Below are 19122 nucleotides of genomic sequence, written 5' to 3'. Positions count from 1 at the left end.
CAGCCTGGAGACAAGCCCTCAAGAAGTTGCATGCGTTAATGAGATAAGATAGATAGCTTTTTAGCAAGCAAGTGTTATACTTTGTAACATTCGTAGGGCAATAGGATGGGAGTTGAGCCCGGGCAGAAAGAGTACTTAGCAACCACTACACGTGATCCTAGTACGTGGGTCACCACTCCTGTTGTAATGGGCTTCAATAAAAGGCCAAGAAACAAGTTTCTCGGGGCTGTCAGAAGACAGACGGGAAGCCCACCTCTTGCAGGCTTGTACCTTCAATCCGTGTCCCAGCTGTTTTTATTATGCGGTGAAGGGGTGCCCGTAGCAGTCACTGGCAGAAGGGCTCAACTATAACTTGTACTTTACCTTAGAAATTAAAACAATGTAACCTAAATATTTTTACCCTTATATTAATGTGAAATTAAAAAAAAGTACAAAAAAAAGAAGTAAGGTATAGTCCTAATAATAAGCTAATTATTAGCTAATACCTAATGATAAGCTAATCTCTGTAGCACCTCCCAAATTTATGTAACATTTCATCTATTAGAAATGAGTTAATAAATTCAGCCCCATAATCAAGTGAAAAGGGTTGCAATGAGGTAGACATTATTGGAGCTTGCAAATAATTATTGGAATTCTCCTTTGATCAGTTGCTGTGGAAAGAATGTAGAAATGTAAATAATTAGAAAAATTTAAAGCAGGAAAAGAGACTAGATTTCTCTCTGATATGACATTGTTTAATATCCAGAAAGAATAATTCTCAATTACACATTTTTGACATTTTATGGAGTTGAGGGAGTAAGTAATGCAAATACAGTGTTGGAAATATTAGAAATTAATAAAAGTTCTGAAATGTGTGGACTGTAAATGATAAATTATGGTTCTATTTTACTCTGTCATTTTTTTTTTTTTCTTGTAGAGACAGAGTCTCACTGTACCGCCCTCGGTAGAGTGCCGTGGCCTCACACAGCTCACAGCAACCTCCAACTCCTGGGCTTAAGCGATTCTCTTGCCTCAGCCTCCCGAGTAGCTGGGACTACAGGCGCCTGCCACAACGCCCGGCTATTTTTTGGTTGCAGTTTGGCCGGGGCCGGGCTTGAACCTGCCACCCTCAGTATATGGGGCCAGCGCCTGGCCAACTGAGCCACAGGTGCCGCCCTACTCTGTCATTTTTAAAGAGAAAGTAAACACCTGCTATTACAATATTTGTATATGTGGAATTCTATAATTTGTGCCTCTTCAGACTGAATAGCAAAGAACACCTGTACCTGTGTTGTTCTTACTTTAGGAAAATGCCTATCCTTTGCTAATTAACTATTAAAATACAGCTCCTTGAGACTACAGAGAAGTTTTTGAACCTTTTTGGTTCTAATAACTCCCATCATGAATTTCATATAAGAGAATTTGCCAAACTTTCTTGAGTGACTTACTGAAGGAGTGACCAATGGAGTTTCTTACCATAAGCCAAATACTTCAATTTATTCCCAAACAACTCTTTATGTAAAATATTTTTATAAGTTTTTTTTTTCTTTATCTTGTGAGATCAAGTCATATTTAGGTTCCTCTGATTTTCTAGAGTCACACAGTTATTTATTCTGTGGATAATTTGAGGCTGGATCATGATTATGAATAATGATTTGAACACAAAATTAGCTAAATAAATATACTTTTCTGAATCATTACACAGCTGCCAGCTATTTAAAATGAATGTTTATACATTTTAAATCTGGAAAACAAATAATTCTTAAAATTATTATTATACTGATTATGTTATAAGAGCATACACTGCAATCCAGGCAACAATATTGCAGTCAAATTGTCTCTGGACAGAAATGTTCAGAGCCTGTCTCTTACATGGCTGTGTTAATGGGCATTTGCTCCATGCCCAGAACCTTCCAGTTATGTTCTGTGCAAATGAGCCATGGTGAATTAGGTAGCCCATTATCTGTCTGAATTCATAGAGACATGAACAGTCTTTTAAAATGTGCTTGGATATCTTTACTAAGAGCCAAAATACACGGGTCTTGCAATTATCAATGTTGACTGAATAGAATTTTAACAAATATTCACAAAATTGGGGATTTTTTTGTACCTGAATATTGTCCGATAATGTGTTTAGGACAAACATACTGTAAAATTATAAAATACTATCAATATATTTATAGAATTATAAAAGAAGATATGAGATTTTGATATAAAATAATCAACTATATATGTAAAAATAATCAACTATGATATGTTTGATCCCATATCGATCAAATTGGGAACATACCATTTTTATCACAAACATTGAATTCTTACTTCTCTATTCTTGTGATGCTTTACTATGAAGAATGTGTGATCTAGTATTTTTGTAACAAGATGAATGGAAAGGAGGCCATTATTCTAAGTGGAGTATTGCAATAATGGGGGGAAAAACACATGTACTCAGGAATAAGTTGGAACTAGTTGATAAACACTTACATGCAAACATGGAAGCTAATTCAAAGAGATACAAGTTGGTGGGAGGGGAGGCGTTGGGTTAGCTCACACCTGGTGGTACAGTGCACACATTGTAGGTGAAGGGCACCTAATTTGACTTGAAATGTACAAAACTTTGACTTGAAATGTACAAAAGAAAATTATGTAACCAAAATATGTGAGCCCCTGTAATATTCTGAAATAAAAAACAAATGAATAATTAAAAAAGAAGAAAAATATAACCAAAATGTGAGTACTCCTGTGATATTCTGAGATAAAAATAAATAAGTAAATCATAAAAAAGAAAATAAACAAATAAAATTCAAAGCTGTAAGAATAAACTGCCTCCATTTAACCTATTGGAGAAGAAGTTGGGGCTCCCATTTTGCAACTAAACAAAATCATCTTCAGAGTTCTCTGACACTTTGTTTTCAACATTGATGAATCTTCCAAGGATGCCTGCCTTCCTCTCCACAACACACAAAAGACTTATAGATTTCCTCCTTCCTCCATGATTGTAAGAAATATTCTTGGATCTCCTATGAAAACAAAAGGACATAAACATCTTTATACTTTTAATAGGTGCTACTTTATAGGAATATTTACATTTCCAAACTGTAGTGAAATTAAAACATTTTTACAAAGAAAAACTTGTCTTCTAATCATAAACATTCAAATTTTTAAAATTGACTTGGGAGAAATGCCACTCAAATCACATTAGAATTGTAACCACCCTGTTCCTTATTTCTAAAACATCTATTTTATAATCACATAGGAAGAATGAATTTATTTAACAGCAAAGATAAGAATTTAAAATGGCCTTTGATATGCTTTTATAAACCAATGTGCACTCTGCATTTTAAAATTCATTGTTTTGCATTGTAATTTAGCGTCAGCCATAATTGACAAGAGCCTGATCTTGAGTTGGAAGCCTGTCCATGGTTTGCTGTTGTCTCCAGGCTTGGGCAGGCTGCTTCTGCTTCCTTCCTTTGCTGCCCACTAGACTCTAATTCTCTAAAGTATAAACTAAGTCACTGAGAATTTTTAATCTTTGTCAGCTTTCTCATGACTAAGAGTCTACCCCTGGTTCATACTTTCATAAGATAATGCCAGTGAGCTGCACTTTTGTCTGGCAGTTATCATCTTCCAAGTTTCTTCTTGCGGTGTTGTGGTTGGAGTTCTGCATTTCACTCCCAGTGATGGCTATCTGAGCCTTCTCCCAAGGGTGTCATTAGGGTGAGGCCTTGGTTGTTTATGCAGAAGCCAAAGACAGCCAGCACACCAATGCTTTCTGCTTGCATCTCAGGATCCTATACTCTGCAACAAGGTGGCTTAAAGAGGCACATGTCACCAGTGATGCCTCGTCACTGGCCCAAAGTCCTGTGTAATCCCACAACCTTTCTCTTTGAATAGAGCCATCGACAACCAAAATCGTTTACAGGCTTCTGATGTGTAGATGGAAATGTGTTTGAGGCTATATGTTATGAATACCTATTTTTCAAAACAGACTAACAAAGGTCTTAGGATCTGACATTTTACTATATCATATGAAGATTTTAGTTAGCTAAGATACACATATATTCATTATGTAATATTTTAAAATTTTAAAGACACATATTTTTGGCTTTCCTTAACAACAAGGTAAGTGGCAAGTAATTGGTATTCGCCACCAAATAAAGGAAGATGGGTGGGTCAGTTAGAAGGAAAAACTTTGAAGTTAGACAGAAATCATTAAAATATAGCTCCTTTGGGGCAAATTATTTAAATTGTATGAGTTTTAGTTTTCATATCTGTAAGTAAGAATTATGATTCTCACAGAGTTTTTAAGACATTGATGCATGCATAAATAAGCACAGTGGAAGACATGTTTTTCCCCCAGATTCCCTAGATTATTTTCAAGGTAATTTCACTGGCCAGACTTCCTGGCCCTGGGTGGGGTGTCCTGCTTTAATCATTCTTAGACAAGATTCAGGGTACAGCAGCCAGAGCAGCTACTCAGCTACTCAGCTGCTTTTAACTTAAGGCAAGTTTTCTCTCCTTTATCTGTCTCTCCTCTGAATTAACAACAACAACAACAACAAAAAATTCATATTGTTTAGGTTCTTTTTTCAGTTTTTAAGAAATAATTCCTATTCTACCTCTAACTAAGCCCTCACATCTGGGAAGCCAAAACAATGACCTGTCCCCTTTCTAGTTTCCTTCATAGATTCTGCATTAAGTCCACATCTATTTTTATTTTCTTTTAAGTAACACACACTTCTTATATCTTCATTTCCTCCCTCCACACTTACATTTGATTTCTTCATCTCTGAAGAAAAAGGATCTTCAAGATAGCCCATGGAAAATCTCTAGATTTCCCACCTAATGGGTATAATTCATGGATTAAGGCACACTGCTTGGGTAAAGAATACAACCACAACTCACACTTTACCTTACAAATGCAAACAATCTAACCTAATTGTATATACCCTAATATTAATCAGAAATAAAAAAGTCTGCGTGTAATACATAATGTATTTCAATAAATTATAAAATAAAAAATTGTCAAAAGAAAAAAAAAAGAGAGAAAATCTCTGTATCTCTAGTCCTGCCTGTTTTGTTACTTGGTAAAGAATCCTATGGAAGATCTATCTATACATTACCAAAAAAACATGAAGTTCTGGAGGGCAGACTTTATTTTAGATGTTAACATCTTCATATGTCTATGAGAAATAATTTTTTCAATGTGAATGTAAATTTCCACAAGACGATACTTTTTAACATGAAGAATATCTTCTAGTGACTTGTTAAATGATCTTTCAGTTAGTTGCTAATTTACTGTATCTTACATCTAAGAAGCTTACTTCCATAATTTTATTTCAGAAACATGATTCCCACAATTAATATATCACAGATCACTTGCGTTTCTTCTCAAACTTTGGGTTAACATTCTTGGATAAAATACACACTCCCACAAAACGATGATCAAAACCAAAAACTTCCCATAAGTTTTAATGGATGGTCAATCTTATTTTCCCTTTTTTCACTCCTGCCTTCTGTTATTTTAGTTACCTTTATTGAAAAATGGAGAAACAAGAGTCATCATTATTAATATCTGTAGTGATTCACATGTATGTAAATATAACATGGTAAAGTGCTTCATGAATTAACTGTGCGAATTTCAAACCACAAGGTAAAAAAAAAATATATATATATGTATATCGGGTACTCTTAGAAATAGATATTTGGAAGATGCCCTCAGTGCTATGCATATTGTAAATGCTCTATACACTTCCTTAATATTTTGTAAACCTGAAGTACACAGAATGTTGTCGTTTTCCTAAGGGAAATTGAAACCATTTTAAACATATTATCTGCTGTGCAATGAAATGAATGATATGGAGACACATGGAAGGTTTGAAATGTATTTCATACATTTCACTTCAGCAATAATAGCCTTGGTGAATTTACTGCAGGCAATATCCATCCTAACTCATGCATCTATTTGTTAGCAATAAAGTTTTTGGGTTGCATGAATACTACATATGTATAAAACTAGTAAATTTGATATACCAGAATGAAAACATCTTTGCTTCACTGAACCCAGTGGAGTGACAATGTGGTTCATAAAGTAGCACTTCATCAAGAGGAAACTTGCTTCAACAAAGACCAGGCAAGTGTAGTCACATCTAGTAAGAACAGTTCACATTTTCACAAGGTTATGGTCGGTTTCTGATAGTTCTTTCTGGCCTCTTCTAAATTACTAGAGGAAAAAGAAACTTCTGGCTTGTGAAAAGTTATAATTATGGGTTCAAACATTTTTCATGCTTTTTGAAGATAGGTTTTTCAGCATGCTTTTTGTTAATATAATCTGTGGTAGTTTTTAAAAGTAATATAGTCTAATGAAGTATATTAACACACATAAAATATAGTCTAATGAAGTATACTAATACACATAAATTTTGAGCAAATTTACATTAGACTGAAAGTTTAAAGAATTTATTTATTTGTTTCTTGAAACAGATTTGGTACTGGTAGTTTCTTTATTATATAATCAGCAAATTTTTAGTTTTCTACTGCAGTAAGCCACTGTGAACTATTAGAGAAATTAATATATCAGTCTGCTTTTGTTGCTCAAGAAATAATTATTGAAAGGATGGATGGGTTACTAAACTGATGGATCACTAGTTGAATGAATTGGTGTATAGCTATATGAGTGAGACGGTAACTAATTTATTTTTTGTTTCTTTCAAAATATCATGGGGGTACGATTGTTTTGTTACAGGGATTTCTTTTGTACTGCTTGAGTCAAAGTTGTCAGTGTGCCCATCACCTAAATAGGGTACAGCATTGTGGCCATTAGGTATGATTCTACCCTCCCTTTCTTCCCCTCGCCCCTGCCTGATTTTTATTGATTTTTACTTTCATCTGTGCACATGAGTGATGATCAGGGACCATATGCGGTGTTCGTTTTTCCATTCTTTTGATACTTAGGAGAATGATTTCCAATTCCAATCAGATTGTTGCAAAATGTATTAATTCATTTTTTATGGCTGAGTAGTACTCCATGGTATACAAACTAATTCATTTTAATCTATGAAACTAGAAAAACAAATACTTAAATACTCCTATTTCCTTAAGTCTAGGGACCTGTAAGACATTTATTTTTTCTGAGAATATGTGAATTTCTGACTCCTATTAATATAAAAAGTAGTAAGAATATATGCAATCTGACTAAAATTTTTATTGATATCATTAAGCAGCTTTATTGGAATAAAAACAATCAAGAAAAAATATTGTAAAAAATCCCATTTCAAAATAAATTTTCCTTCTATTTTCTAATTCTAAGAATTGATCTGATTTTATTTGGGTACCCCCAGAATTACCATTGTGACAATTACATATTATAATACTAGGAGTTTCTTTGTGAAATAACACCAAAAGATGCCTGGGTAAAAAGGGAAATGTGAGGTAAGTAAAATGCAGAAGCTAATAGAGACGATCTAATCCAGTAAGTTCCCTCTGAGGACAATTGGAACTCAATCCTCTGGTGAACTCTGCCAACTGATCTAGAGAACAGTCTTCAGCATTAGACCACCAAAGGTGAAAGGACTTGAAAAATCCACTTCCCCCACCCCACCATGTATGGATTAAGGGCTGTTTTGTTACCAGAATTTCTTTCTTCAGTAGAAAGAAATTCTACTGGTCTTGGGGATTCCAAGAATGAAGCCACCGACCACACATCAGTGGTAAAGTAGGATTTATTAGCCAGTAAGGAATGTAGACCTTCTGGCAAAGGGAAAGATCCAAGTGAGAAAATCTCTGCATGGCTCCTTTGTCTAGATATATAGTCCAATAAATGAATGGATACTGCCTGCCCTCACCTTTACAAAAGGCCTAAGTATCGTTGCTCACAAGGACACTGTTCCTCACCAGGCCTTTCTAATAGAATTGTCTTTTCCCAATCTGTACAGGGAAAAAATGAAATTGGATATAATTTTCCCCCATTTTAGGATTTTCTTCCTTTTATTTTTTTTAAACATCAAGTCCTTGTCTGTGACTACTCAGAAAGAATAAATGAATGAAGAGGAAATGATTATTAAAAAAAAAAAAGAAATTGTCCAGGCCTAAGAAACTTACATGAAATTGCCCAGGCCTAGGAAATGGGGTCTCTGCTCAGCCCTAAATGGGGGACCTCTGTATCCCAGTCATGGTCATTCTCAGCTTCAGAAGTTGTATGTCATGGAGGGCAGCTTCGCACCAGTTGGTACTGTACTTTGAAAAAAGGGCAAAGAAGATGTGGCTGGGGCAGTAGCACAGGCTATGCTGTGTCTCCCTCAACTTCCTAGGGACCTGCGGCATTTGCAATCGCCCCTCTCCAGTGCTCTTGGTCTCCAGCCCTGCCTGCCTGCGTCCTGCTGCACCAGCACCTCCCTGCTGCAACACAGAAGGCGTGACAGTACCTCCCCGGTGGCCTGGTCCAGCCAGAGTTGGGATGCCACCAGGCCTGTATCCATTCCCAGTAGAGAACATTTGCTGCATAGCATTTTAAACCTCTTTTGAGGAGAAGACATCTATGTCCATAGGGAATCTTCACAAAGTTGTGAGTGCCATGAGTTGATATCTGGGGGGGAATACAAGGAAATAACGTGTGACGTGGGGAATGTCGGCAGGGCAGGCCTAATAGCTGTTACTACATACTCATTTCTCATTTGGAAATTGAGACATGCCATTGTATACATTTGGCTACATTTATTCATTAAACAAGTGTCTACTAAATATATGCCATGTACCCTCAGCTCACTTAGGGTCTGGAACAAGTGATCAATATATAAAAGGTTTCTATTTCTATTGAATTTATAGTTTAGTGGGAAAAATAAATAAAATCAGAATTTCAAAAGTAAGTACCATTTTACAAATGTGATAAGTAATAGGAAGAAGAACATGCTGTTGTGAAAACATATTTTTAGGAACTGAATATCTGTGCTGGTGTTGTTCAGTTATCGAACAAATAAAATGTTACAGAAAATAGTAAAATGTTGGGAATCACCAAGATCATATGTTTATTTATTTATTTTTATTTTATTGTTGGGGATTCATTGAGGGTACAATAAGCCAGGTTACACTGATTGAAATTGTTAGGTAAAGTCCCTCTTGCAATCATGTCTTGCCCCCATAAAGTGTGACACACACCAAGGCCCCACCCCCCTCCCTCTGTTCTACCCCTTAGCATCTGTTTTACTATATTGTTTCTTGCTTTGTAGAAAATACTAGATTCCTCCTTCTAATCAAGTTATTAGCTCTATGGCAATGGCTATTGCTCTGAGAGGAAGAAGGGCCACTACTGAAAATCAAGAGTTTGGGGAAAAATTTTCATGAAAAAAGGGCCTAATCCCTCACTTGTTTGAGGCTACCAGAAAGAGTCCTTGCTTCTTTGTTAACATGTGTTCAGTATATAGCAACCCAGTAGAGTGATTATTGGGTGCATAGTCTGTTTGAATTTGAATTTCTTACTATAATACATGAATTTTATAACACTTGGCATTCTTCATTTGAGTAAATGCATTACTTCAATTCTTTTCTCCGTTTTGTCTAGTTATGGGGACCCTGAAAGGTAGGAAAATATGTCTTCATTTATCTATAGTTTAAGATACCATACATACCTAACATAGGGCATGGAAAAACACATATTTAATGAAACATGAATAATAAAAAACATAGTTATGTAGATACCAATAATTTCAAACATGATTACCATATCTGACAATTGCACGACTTTTGTGTTGTACCCGTTGTTATATATTAACACATAATCACGCTGTAATCTTATGAAAGAGCCTTAGTGAAATATAGAAGCTATTGTTATTTCAAATTCAAACATGAGGAAAATGAAAGACATAATTTTAATGAGCTGCATAAGTCAAAAAAGATAAATGACATAATTCCTATTTGAATTTCCTTTTTAATGAGTCTAAATTCAACGTTGTTCCAATGTGACTAAGCTATCATCACTTCCTCACTTGATGGAGACTAAGAAGAATAGATTTATTTTAAACATGACCAATGATTTACTTAGCAAAATTTTGTATAAATAATATTACATGATGTGTAAGTGTATGTACACACCTATTAATAACGCAGTACTAACACTTCAGTAGCATCTGATTATATATAATTTGTCAGTTATTTCACACTATATCTGCACATTTAAGGTACCGCTGTTTTTATTTGTTCATTAATGCAGGAAAATATCCTCTATTTAGACTCATTTTTAAAATAACAGATACGCACTTAAAGAGTACTCTATTTTATCTTTTAGCGAAGTCTTAGAACTTTTCTCTGTGTTAGGGCAATGAAAACAGACAGAAGTTCATCAATTGTTCAATGAGCCCAGGGCAAAAACAACAACAACCAAAACAAGCCAAAAAATCTTAGTCTTTGCTCATCTCTTAAATATTATTAAGAGGTCAATATAAACTTATATTCTTTTAGTACGTCATAAAACCAAAGAATAGCTTAGTGGATCTCTAGTAAATGTTACACACACACATACACGCACACACAGTGCCAAAAAAATTGTATCTACATCTTAAGAAAGGGAAAAGCTGTGTTAAATTTATCATACTTAAGTCATGTTTAACATCAGCATTTATAAGAGGTGTTCAATGGGACTTGTATTCATCTTTTGTTATTGATAGATATTGAGAATTATAATTTTAATACAGTTTTCCCCACTCTTAAAATGTGTATACATTTTTGCACCTGTCTTTGTGTGTGTGTATATATCACATACATATATGTGTATGTGAGTGGATTTCTAAAATTTCTATGTCACAAGTAGAAATAGCATTCATTTGAACATGTCTTTTAAATAACTACATAATGAAAGTTCTATGTAGCTTAGATTGAGTGCCATCAGAAGGTGAGGAGAGGTGATTCTCCAGGAAAAGAAATTTAAAAAAAAATATCAAAACAAGTATCTTGACTTCTGGATGTAAACTCTATAACTGAACTTTGCAATTTGATTTGATGCAGACATTAGTCTTAGTGAGTTGTGATTTCAGTTCAATACAATAAAAGTGTATTACCTTTTCTGTAATTTTTGTTCAGAGTAATCATGCTTTCAATGCATTTTTAGTTGCCATAACAACCACGACTTTCTATCTTGCCATTTACACTTGTTTTAAAACTAATTGTAGCTTTTCTTTTTTTCTTTTAAAAAACATGACCTAACTACAAATACGTGCAATATCTGTAAAAGGTATTGAAAAAAATGATTAGAAAGTTTATTTTGACTTTGAGATAATTTCATTTTTATTTATTATTCATTACAGTCATCCACCATATCACTTACCCAGTAAAGGTTTCTAAAACTACTATCCTGTCATAATAGGATAATTGCAAATAGCTATCTGCCTATTTGGATTGACTTATCATACCAGCTAAAAAATAAATATGAATATATGAAGGATATATTAACCAGCATGATGTAAGCATTCCAAATTGTATATGAAATCAGCACATTGTGCCCCATAAATGCATTAATGTATACATGATCTACCTCTTTATGATTTAATAAAAAATAGCCAGCAAAAAAAAAATTATGAATGTATGAAGATGAATACTAACTATAGTCCCTTCTGGAAGCCTTCTTCGAATTATATGAAGAGATCAAACTATATAATCTCTTCGTATTTCCTCTTAATATCTAAAAATATATGTATGTGTCCCCTCATACAGTGATGAATACTACCTTAGGATACAATACAGTTAAATTCAAGAGGTGACAAACTACATCTATATATATAGTATGTGTTATAACTACAAAGACATACATGTATATACATTTTGTTGAAAATCAGATTGATATTAGTGATTTCATTACTTTCATTTCAAAAAAATATAAAATGAAGAGTTGTGAAACCTAACTGAAAATAGCTCAGTTTTATTGATCAAGAATACATGATTGATATTTCCTCTATTTTCTCAGTTACTGATCATACAGAAAAAAAGGAGATTAATTGCTTGAGTCCAATACATTCTTAAATAAGAAATAATGCTTCAGGGTTCAGGGCTATGAATTTTGAGAATAATAATACAGTTCACTGAGAGATTTTTCTTTCCTCAGTCTCCATCTTTGAAGTCAGGTTAACGTAAATACTTAATATAATGCAAGGGTCAACGAATGCAAGTACTAAGTGGAGAAATTAAACCAGACTTTGTGGACATACTGTATGAATGTATATGTGGCTTGTGGATATCAGAATGTGTGCAGGGGATAGTATTAATATTAAAATAAACTTAGAGGAATGAATAAGAAAATAGTAAAAACCGTGTAACTTTTTTGCGAAAAATAACATGAAAGCAAGCATAATTAAAGACACATTCATGGAAATTAAGTGTTTCAGTGCGAAGAGAAATAGGTTTTATGATTAATGAAGATACTTTACTATTTAAAATTTTTAATGCTAATATTAAAACCTTACATGTGGTTTGAAGTGAAATAGCTAGTGAAATGAGTTAAGATTAATGAATTCTTTAAGTAACTGTAATTTAGATGTGATAAGATAAATATTGAAATCATTTCATTTTAAAGCTCATTACAAAAGTGAGGTTAGAATTAAGCAATTTGAACTTTTAAAGAAAGGGGAGAGGATAAGAAGTTTTACCAAGACTAGAAAGCAACAAGTGAGCAAACATATTGAGATCATTAATGTATCATTAAGATTTTTTTCTGATTATTCCTTGCATTGCCGGGAAAGATTATTTGCTTTCTGCCACAATCTCACTGTAAATTTAGTACTATACTTAAACATATCTGTGTGATTTAATTAGAAAGATATTAGATGAAAGTCATAATCGACTCTGAGACGTTGGAGCCCAGATGAGAGAAATCACCAATAAAAACTGGAGTAAATTCTTCCCATTTTGCACATCGCTTCACATATTATCTAAATAAGATCACATATCCCCGTTACAAAGGGAAAAATAATGAATTTGTTTACCCTTGAAAGAAATAAGATAGGTATCAGTATGACATTGAAAATCCCCTTAGGACAAAGATATTCAGTAAATTATGTGATTTACTTCTGAAAGGTTAAATTATTAAAGCTTTGATATCATCTGTGACTCTTTTATATGTAGAAATTTAACATATACATTGTGTTCTATGTATAATTCATATGCCTTTCTTAATACTCACATGGCTACACATTATTTATGACACATTCTCATCTGTTCACTTAAGAAAACTTAGATTTAATTGCTTAGCAGGTTTCTTTCTTTCCCAGCTGAACTGAGGCATAATTAACAAAAATAGTATATATTGAAGATACACAATGTAATGTTTTGATTATATATATTATACATTATGAAATGATTACCATAATCAAACAAATTAATAATCACCTTGAATGAAGAGATCAAACTATATAATTTCTTTGTGTTTTCTCTTAATATCTAAAAATATATTTATGTATTAAGTCACTTGGGAATGCTACCTTAGGATACAATCCAGTTAAATTCAAGAAGTGACAGATTATATATATATAATTATATATATTATAATATAAATTATATATATTATATATTATATCATATATATTATATATTATATTATTATAATATATATAATTATATATATTATTATATATTATATTATATTATTATAATATATATAATTATATATATAATTATTATATATATTATATTATTATAATATATATAATTATATATATAATATAATATATATTATACATATATAATATATATTATATAATATATATTATATGATATATAAATATATATCATATAATATATATTATAATATATAATTATATATATAATTTAATAATATAATATATATTATATTATTTATATATTTATATTATATTATTATTATATTTAAGAATATATAATATATATTATTAAATTATAATATAATATTATTAAATTATAATATAATATAATTATTAAATTAATATATTATTAATTTAATAATATAATATAAATTATATATATATAATTTTGTATGTGTTATAACTACAACACACGGTTACATTTGGGTGTGTTTGTGTGTGTGTTTGTGTACATATGTAATGAGAATACTTAGGATCCACTTCCAGAAAATTTCAAGTAAACCAAATATTATTAACTATGATGTACATTAGGTGTCCAGAAAATATTCATCGTAGAACTGGGTGTTGGTACCCTGTGACAGACACTTCCCTATCGCCCCCACCCCATTTTACTCAGAAACCAACCTTCTTCGTCATTGTCTCTGTTGAGTCTGTCTTTTTGAGATTCCACATGTGAGAGATCATGGGAAATTTGCCTCTCTGTGTGTATTGCAATTCTTACATGTTTTCATGTACTCTGAAGGTATTTTTATCATCTGTTTCTTTTCAAGATTTTCTTTTGTCCTTTGTTTTCTCCAGCCCAAATTTGAAATGTTTAGGTGTACTTTTTGTTTGGTATTTATACATTTTGGTGTTTTCTAAGCTTCCTGAAACTGTGGTGTGGTATCTATTAGTTATATAGAGAGTATTTTGCGATATTATTTTCTCAAATATTTCTCTATTAATTTCTCTCACTTTTCTCCTGGTGTTCTAATTATGTTAACTTACACATTTAGGAAGTGTTTCATATTTTGAGACTACCCCTTCTACTATCCTCACTCTCTTTTCTTATCCAATTTCAGTTTAGGAAGCTGCTACTGATGTACTTCAGGCTCTCTGAGTTCTCCTATGGCCCTTCCAAGCCTCTAGCAACGAGCCTTGAACATTTATTTTGTTCAGTGTTTCCCTTTGATTTTTTAAAAATGTTTCAATCACTCTGCTCACTTTAGCCATCTGTCCTGTTTGCTAGTTATTTTTTCCTTTAGAATTCTTATTTGTTAATCCCATTTAATTTTCCTGACTAATAATTACAAACCCTACATTCCATCTGAGTCTAGTCTGATGCTTGCCATGTCTTCTCAAACTATATGTTTGCTTTCATCTTTACAGAACTTAGGCTGTGTTCTGAATGTGTGTGTCCCCCTCAAGTCATAAACCCAAATGCAACGCAGAAACTGCCGCTGCTTGAGCAAGCCAGGGCCTGCGGGTCACGACCTATGTCAGCCCGAACGCGGGAGGCATAGGAGGCCGCTCCAGTCCCCGCCTCTTCTTGGACCCGCCTCTGAGGCCAGAGGCTTTCCCAGTGTCCCCTGCGCTTACGGCCTTGGAGAGTTCCGGCGAGAGTTCCAGGGCTGTGGGTCACAGGGTGGTGAGCTGTGCTAGGCGGAGACAGGTCTGGGAAGAAAGACCTAACTAAGCAAGGGACCAGGGCTGGTGGGAGGTACGTAAAACGGAAAAGAATCTCTGCCCCACTATTGCCATCAGACCAGATGCCTTCTTCTACTTCACCAGACCAAGAAGATGACCTAGAGGCCTGTGGTTTAAGATTTTCTGACCTGCATTTTAAAGATAAAAGTCTTATTCATCCCAACAGCTGTCTCAAAGCAGAGTTAGATGGCAGTACAAAAAAAAAATACTCATTTGCGAAGAAAAAGGCCTTTGCCCTTTTTGTCAAAACCAAAGAAGTTCCAGCACAAAGGAATTTCGAATGTAAAGAGAAATGGTGGAAATGTCGTCAGCAACTCTTCACAGACCAGACCAGCATCCACAGACATGTGGCAACACAACATGCTGATAATATTTACCAACAGACTGCTTTTATTTTAAAGCAGCTGGCTGCAGCATTGAGCACCTCAAAGAGTCTTATGTCTGCAGACCAAAAAAACCCTCTAAAAAAGTGCCTTACACTTAGCCATGAAGTGTCTGCTCGGCTTCCAGATATAAAGTGCTTTAGCCCTGATGAGCTGATAAGTGGCCAGGGCAGTGATGAAGGGGAAGTGCTACTGTATTATTGCTACTGTGATCTGGAGGATCCCTATTGGACATGTGCCTGGCCGACAGCTCTGTGTCAGCACCTGCACCTCACAGGTTCGAGTTGCTATGGAGGGAATCAATGGGACAGTTGGTGGAAGCAAACTGGCTATCAGACTCTACCTGGAAGTCCTACTTTCTTGCCCATTGTTTAAGGATTATCTGTGTAAGGATGATTTTAAGACCAGCAAAGGAGGAGCTCACTGTTTTCCAGAATTGCGTGTTGGTGTATTTGAAGAAATCGTTCCCATGGGGATCAGCCCCTGTAAGATCTACAAGAAGACTGAAATTCATTTATCCTCAGGTGAATTTCATAAAGAAGTAGAAAAGTTTTTATCTCAGGCAAATCAAGAACAAAGGGATACTATCCTTCTGGATTGCAGAAACTTCAATGAAAGCAAAATAAGACGATTCCAGGGCTGCTTAGCCCCAGACATCAGGAAATTCAGTTACTTCCCCAGCCACATTGGCAAAAATCTAGAACTTTTCAGAGAGAAGAGGGTGTTGATGTACTTCACTGGGGGCATTCCCTGTGAGCGGGGTTCAGCCTACATCAAAGCCAAGGGAGTGTGCAAGGAAGTGTTCCAGCTCAAGGGTGGCATCCACAAGTACCTGGAAGAGTTTCCTGATGGTTTTTACAAGGGAAAGTTGTTTGTTTTTGATGAGCATTATGCCCTGTCCTACAACAGTGATGTGGTGTCAGAATGTTCATACTGTGGAACCCAGTGGGACCAGTATAAACTCTGCTCAACTCCCCAATGCCAGCAACTCATTTTGACATGCCCTGCCTGTCAAGGATGAGGATTCACAGCCTGTTGTGTCACATGCAAGACAAAGGGAGCATAAAGGCTTCAGGAGCTCCCCAGGACAGCTTTAAAGAGGAATGTGAACGTACTGCCCGACAGGCACGCATACCCAGGGAACTCTCACAGCAGTTGTGCCTCCCTGTGAGCCCAGAGCCAGGGCCCTGTTGGTGAGGATGGGCCATGGCTTGTATGAGCAGCACATTCAGACTTCCTCACGCCTTCAGTAAAAGTAGGTTTGTGGTGACTGCATTTAGAAAAGCGTCAAGGCTGCAGAACAGAGAGATCAGAACTTTCATGCTGTCCGAGCCGCCATAGCATAGTGGTCACCATGTCGACCACCTACACTACACAGGAGGAAGGGAGAGGGAGTCAGATGTTGACCACTTACCTGAAGCGTCTTCTGTTGACCACTTACCTTAATCATGTTCTGATTAAGAAGATGCTAGAGCACAGAAAAACGTAAGCTATATGGGGCCACAGAAAGGATGTGGGCATAAAGCCTTGGGCCTAGTGACCAGGACAGCCCTTTCTCTGCCATGCAGCAAGCTGTTAGTATTCATTGTCAGCAAACCTGTCTTTCCTGGTGGCAATCACATGAAAGATGTGGCCCTGGAGTGCACTTATAAACCAGGTCACCTCAGTCACCTCTCACCCCTACCTCTGTCTCTTCTCTGACAGCCTGACCCATCTGCCAGCTGTGACATTTGGCCTGCCTTCTGCTTTGTAGATAGGCGTCATCCCTTGGTATGCATAGGGGATGGTTCCAGGATGCCCAAGTACTATCTACTGAAATCTAAGTAGACCCCTGTACTGCCCACAGTTGGCTTTCAGAACTTGAGTATGCAGAAAGTCAGCCATCAGTATACCCATCCTGTAAATACTGTATTTTCAATCTGTTCAGTTGAAAAAAAAAATCCACAGGTAAATGAACCCACATAGTTGAAACCTATATTGTTTCAGGATCAGCTATATAGTTTATTGGAATAACCATCACCATTCCTTTACATAGGATCTATGGCTGAATTGAGTAGTTGCAACAGAGAACATGTGGCCTGCAAAATCTGAAGTAGTTAGGTGTGGCCCTTACAGGAAAGTTTGCCAACCCCTGGTCTAGATCAGGAGCTTATCTGATGGGGATAGCCTTAAAGATGTGGCTCCTCTTCATTTTTTTCATTGATTTGGTTTCTATGAGAGGTTTCCCCTAATAGCCCTGCTTTCCCTAACACTCACTCTAGCTTTTAATTATTCTCTTAGTGAGATTTGAATAAGCTCAATTACATTGACATTTGGGTAGCATTTTTATTTATGTATTTATTTATTTGTTTATTTTTTATTGTTAAATCACAGCTGTGTACATTAGTGCAATCAAGTGGTACAATGTGCTGGTTTCATATACAATCTGAAATATTCTCATCAAACTGTACAACGTAGTCACATGGCATTTTCTTAGTTATTGTATGTAGTCATTTGTATTCTGCCTTTAGGAAGTTTCGCCTGTACCCATTCTATCACCTGGGATATAAGACTAAGATACATTCTTTTTTTTTTTTTTTTCCTGGCCGGGGCTGGGTTTGAACCCGCCACCTCCGGCATATGGGACCGGCGCCCTACTCCTTGAGCCACAGGCGCCGCCCTTTTTTTTTTTTTATTTTATTTTTAAGACTAAGATACATTCTTAGTGAGGTCATTCAGCACTGCCACAGTGGCTACCCAGCAAGTATCCTGAGCATATGTCCCTGTCACACAGGTCCTGAGAAATGCATACAAAGCCATACATAGACCACCAAATTTATTATTACGTTGCAGTTTCCAGTGATGCAGAATACAGCTGCAGTTGTGTTTCAAGGAGAAGCTGAGTGGGGATGGTCATCCCTGCAGCATGGTGCCACTTCCGGCCCCCTCTGCAGCCTCAGTAGACACTCTTCTACAGTGGTGAGGCCCTGGCTTCACCTCTAGTGTCCCTGTACTGCTCATGTCACTGTGGTTCAGTGCACAGGACTTTTCCTTTTTCATCAGAAGCCTCTCTCTGCTCAGTGCTCTGCAGCTCTTTGGCCTTGTCCTGTATCATAAGATTTGCTGTAACTCCTCAAAGCAACAAACAGAAATACTGGTTTAACTGACACTGTGGTATATTAAAAGGCACAAGGTCACTGTGCCTTTTTGCTGGATTCCAAGAGATGCATATGATGTTACAAAGGAAATAAGGAAATCACATTTTCAGCCTAATCATCCTGGGGTGGTTTAGCTAGGATTTCTTAGTTCTTTTACATCTGGATTTTCTTGACTATTGTCCCACAGAGACTTAATTTACAGCCCTAACATGGATGGTAATTTGTCTAATAAGTGATGAGACAGGTAGCTGAAGACATGCTTGGTCATGCTAAGTTCCATAGCCATGATGGACTGAGATTTATCTCCTGCTGTCCACCTCATATAACCCATGTGCCCACTGT

The 19122-nt window shown here is 35.5% G+C and overlaps 1 pseudogene; it reads left to right on the top strand.

Annotated features, from left to right (window-relative positions):
- Window positions 1-15322: 15322 nt before the first annotated feature.
- LOC128566870 (thiosulfate sulfurtransferase/rhodanese-like domain-containing protein 2) lies at window positions 15323-16862 on the top strand (annotated as a pseudogene).
- Window positions 16863-19122: the final 2260 nt, after the last annotated feature.

The sequence above is a fragment of the Nycticebus coucang genome, chromosome 15 (assembly GCF_027406575.1).
Source record: "Nycticebus coucang isolate mNycCou1 chromosome 15, mNycCou1.pri, whole genome shotgun sequence".
Taxonomy (NCBI): Eukaryota; Metazoa; Chordata; class Mammalia; order Primates; family Lorisidae; genus Nycticebus; species Nycticebus coucang.
The sequence above is the reverse complement of the archived record's forward strand: the minus strand, read 5'-3'. Positions and strand labels throughout refer to the sequence as shown.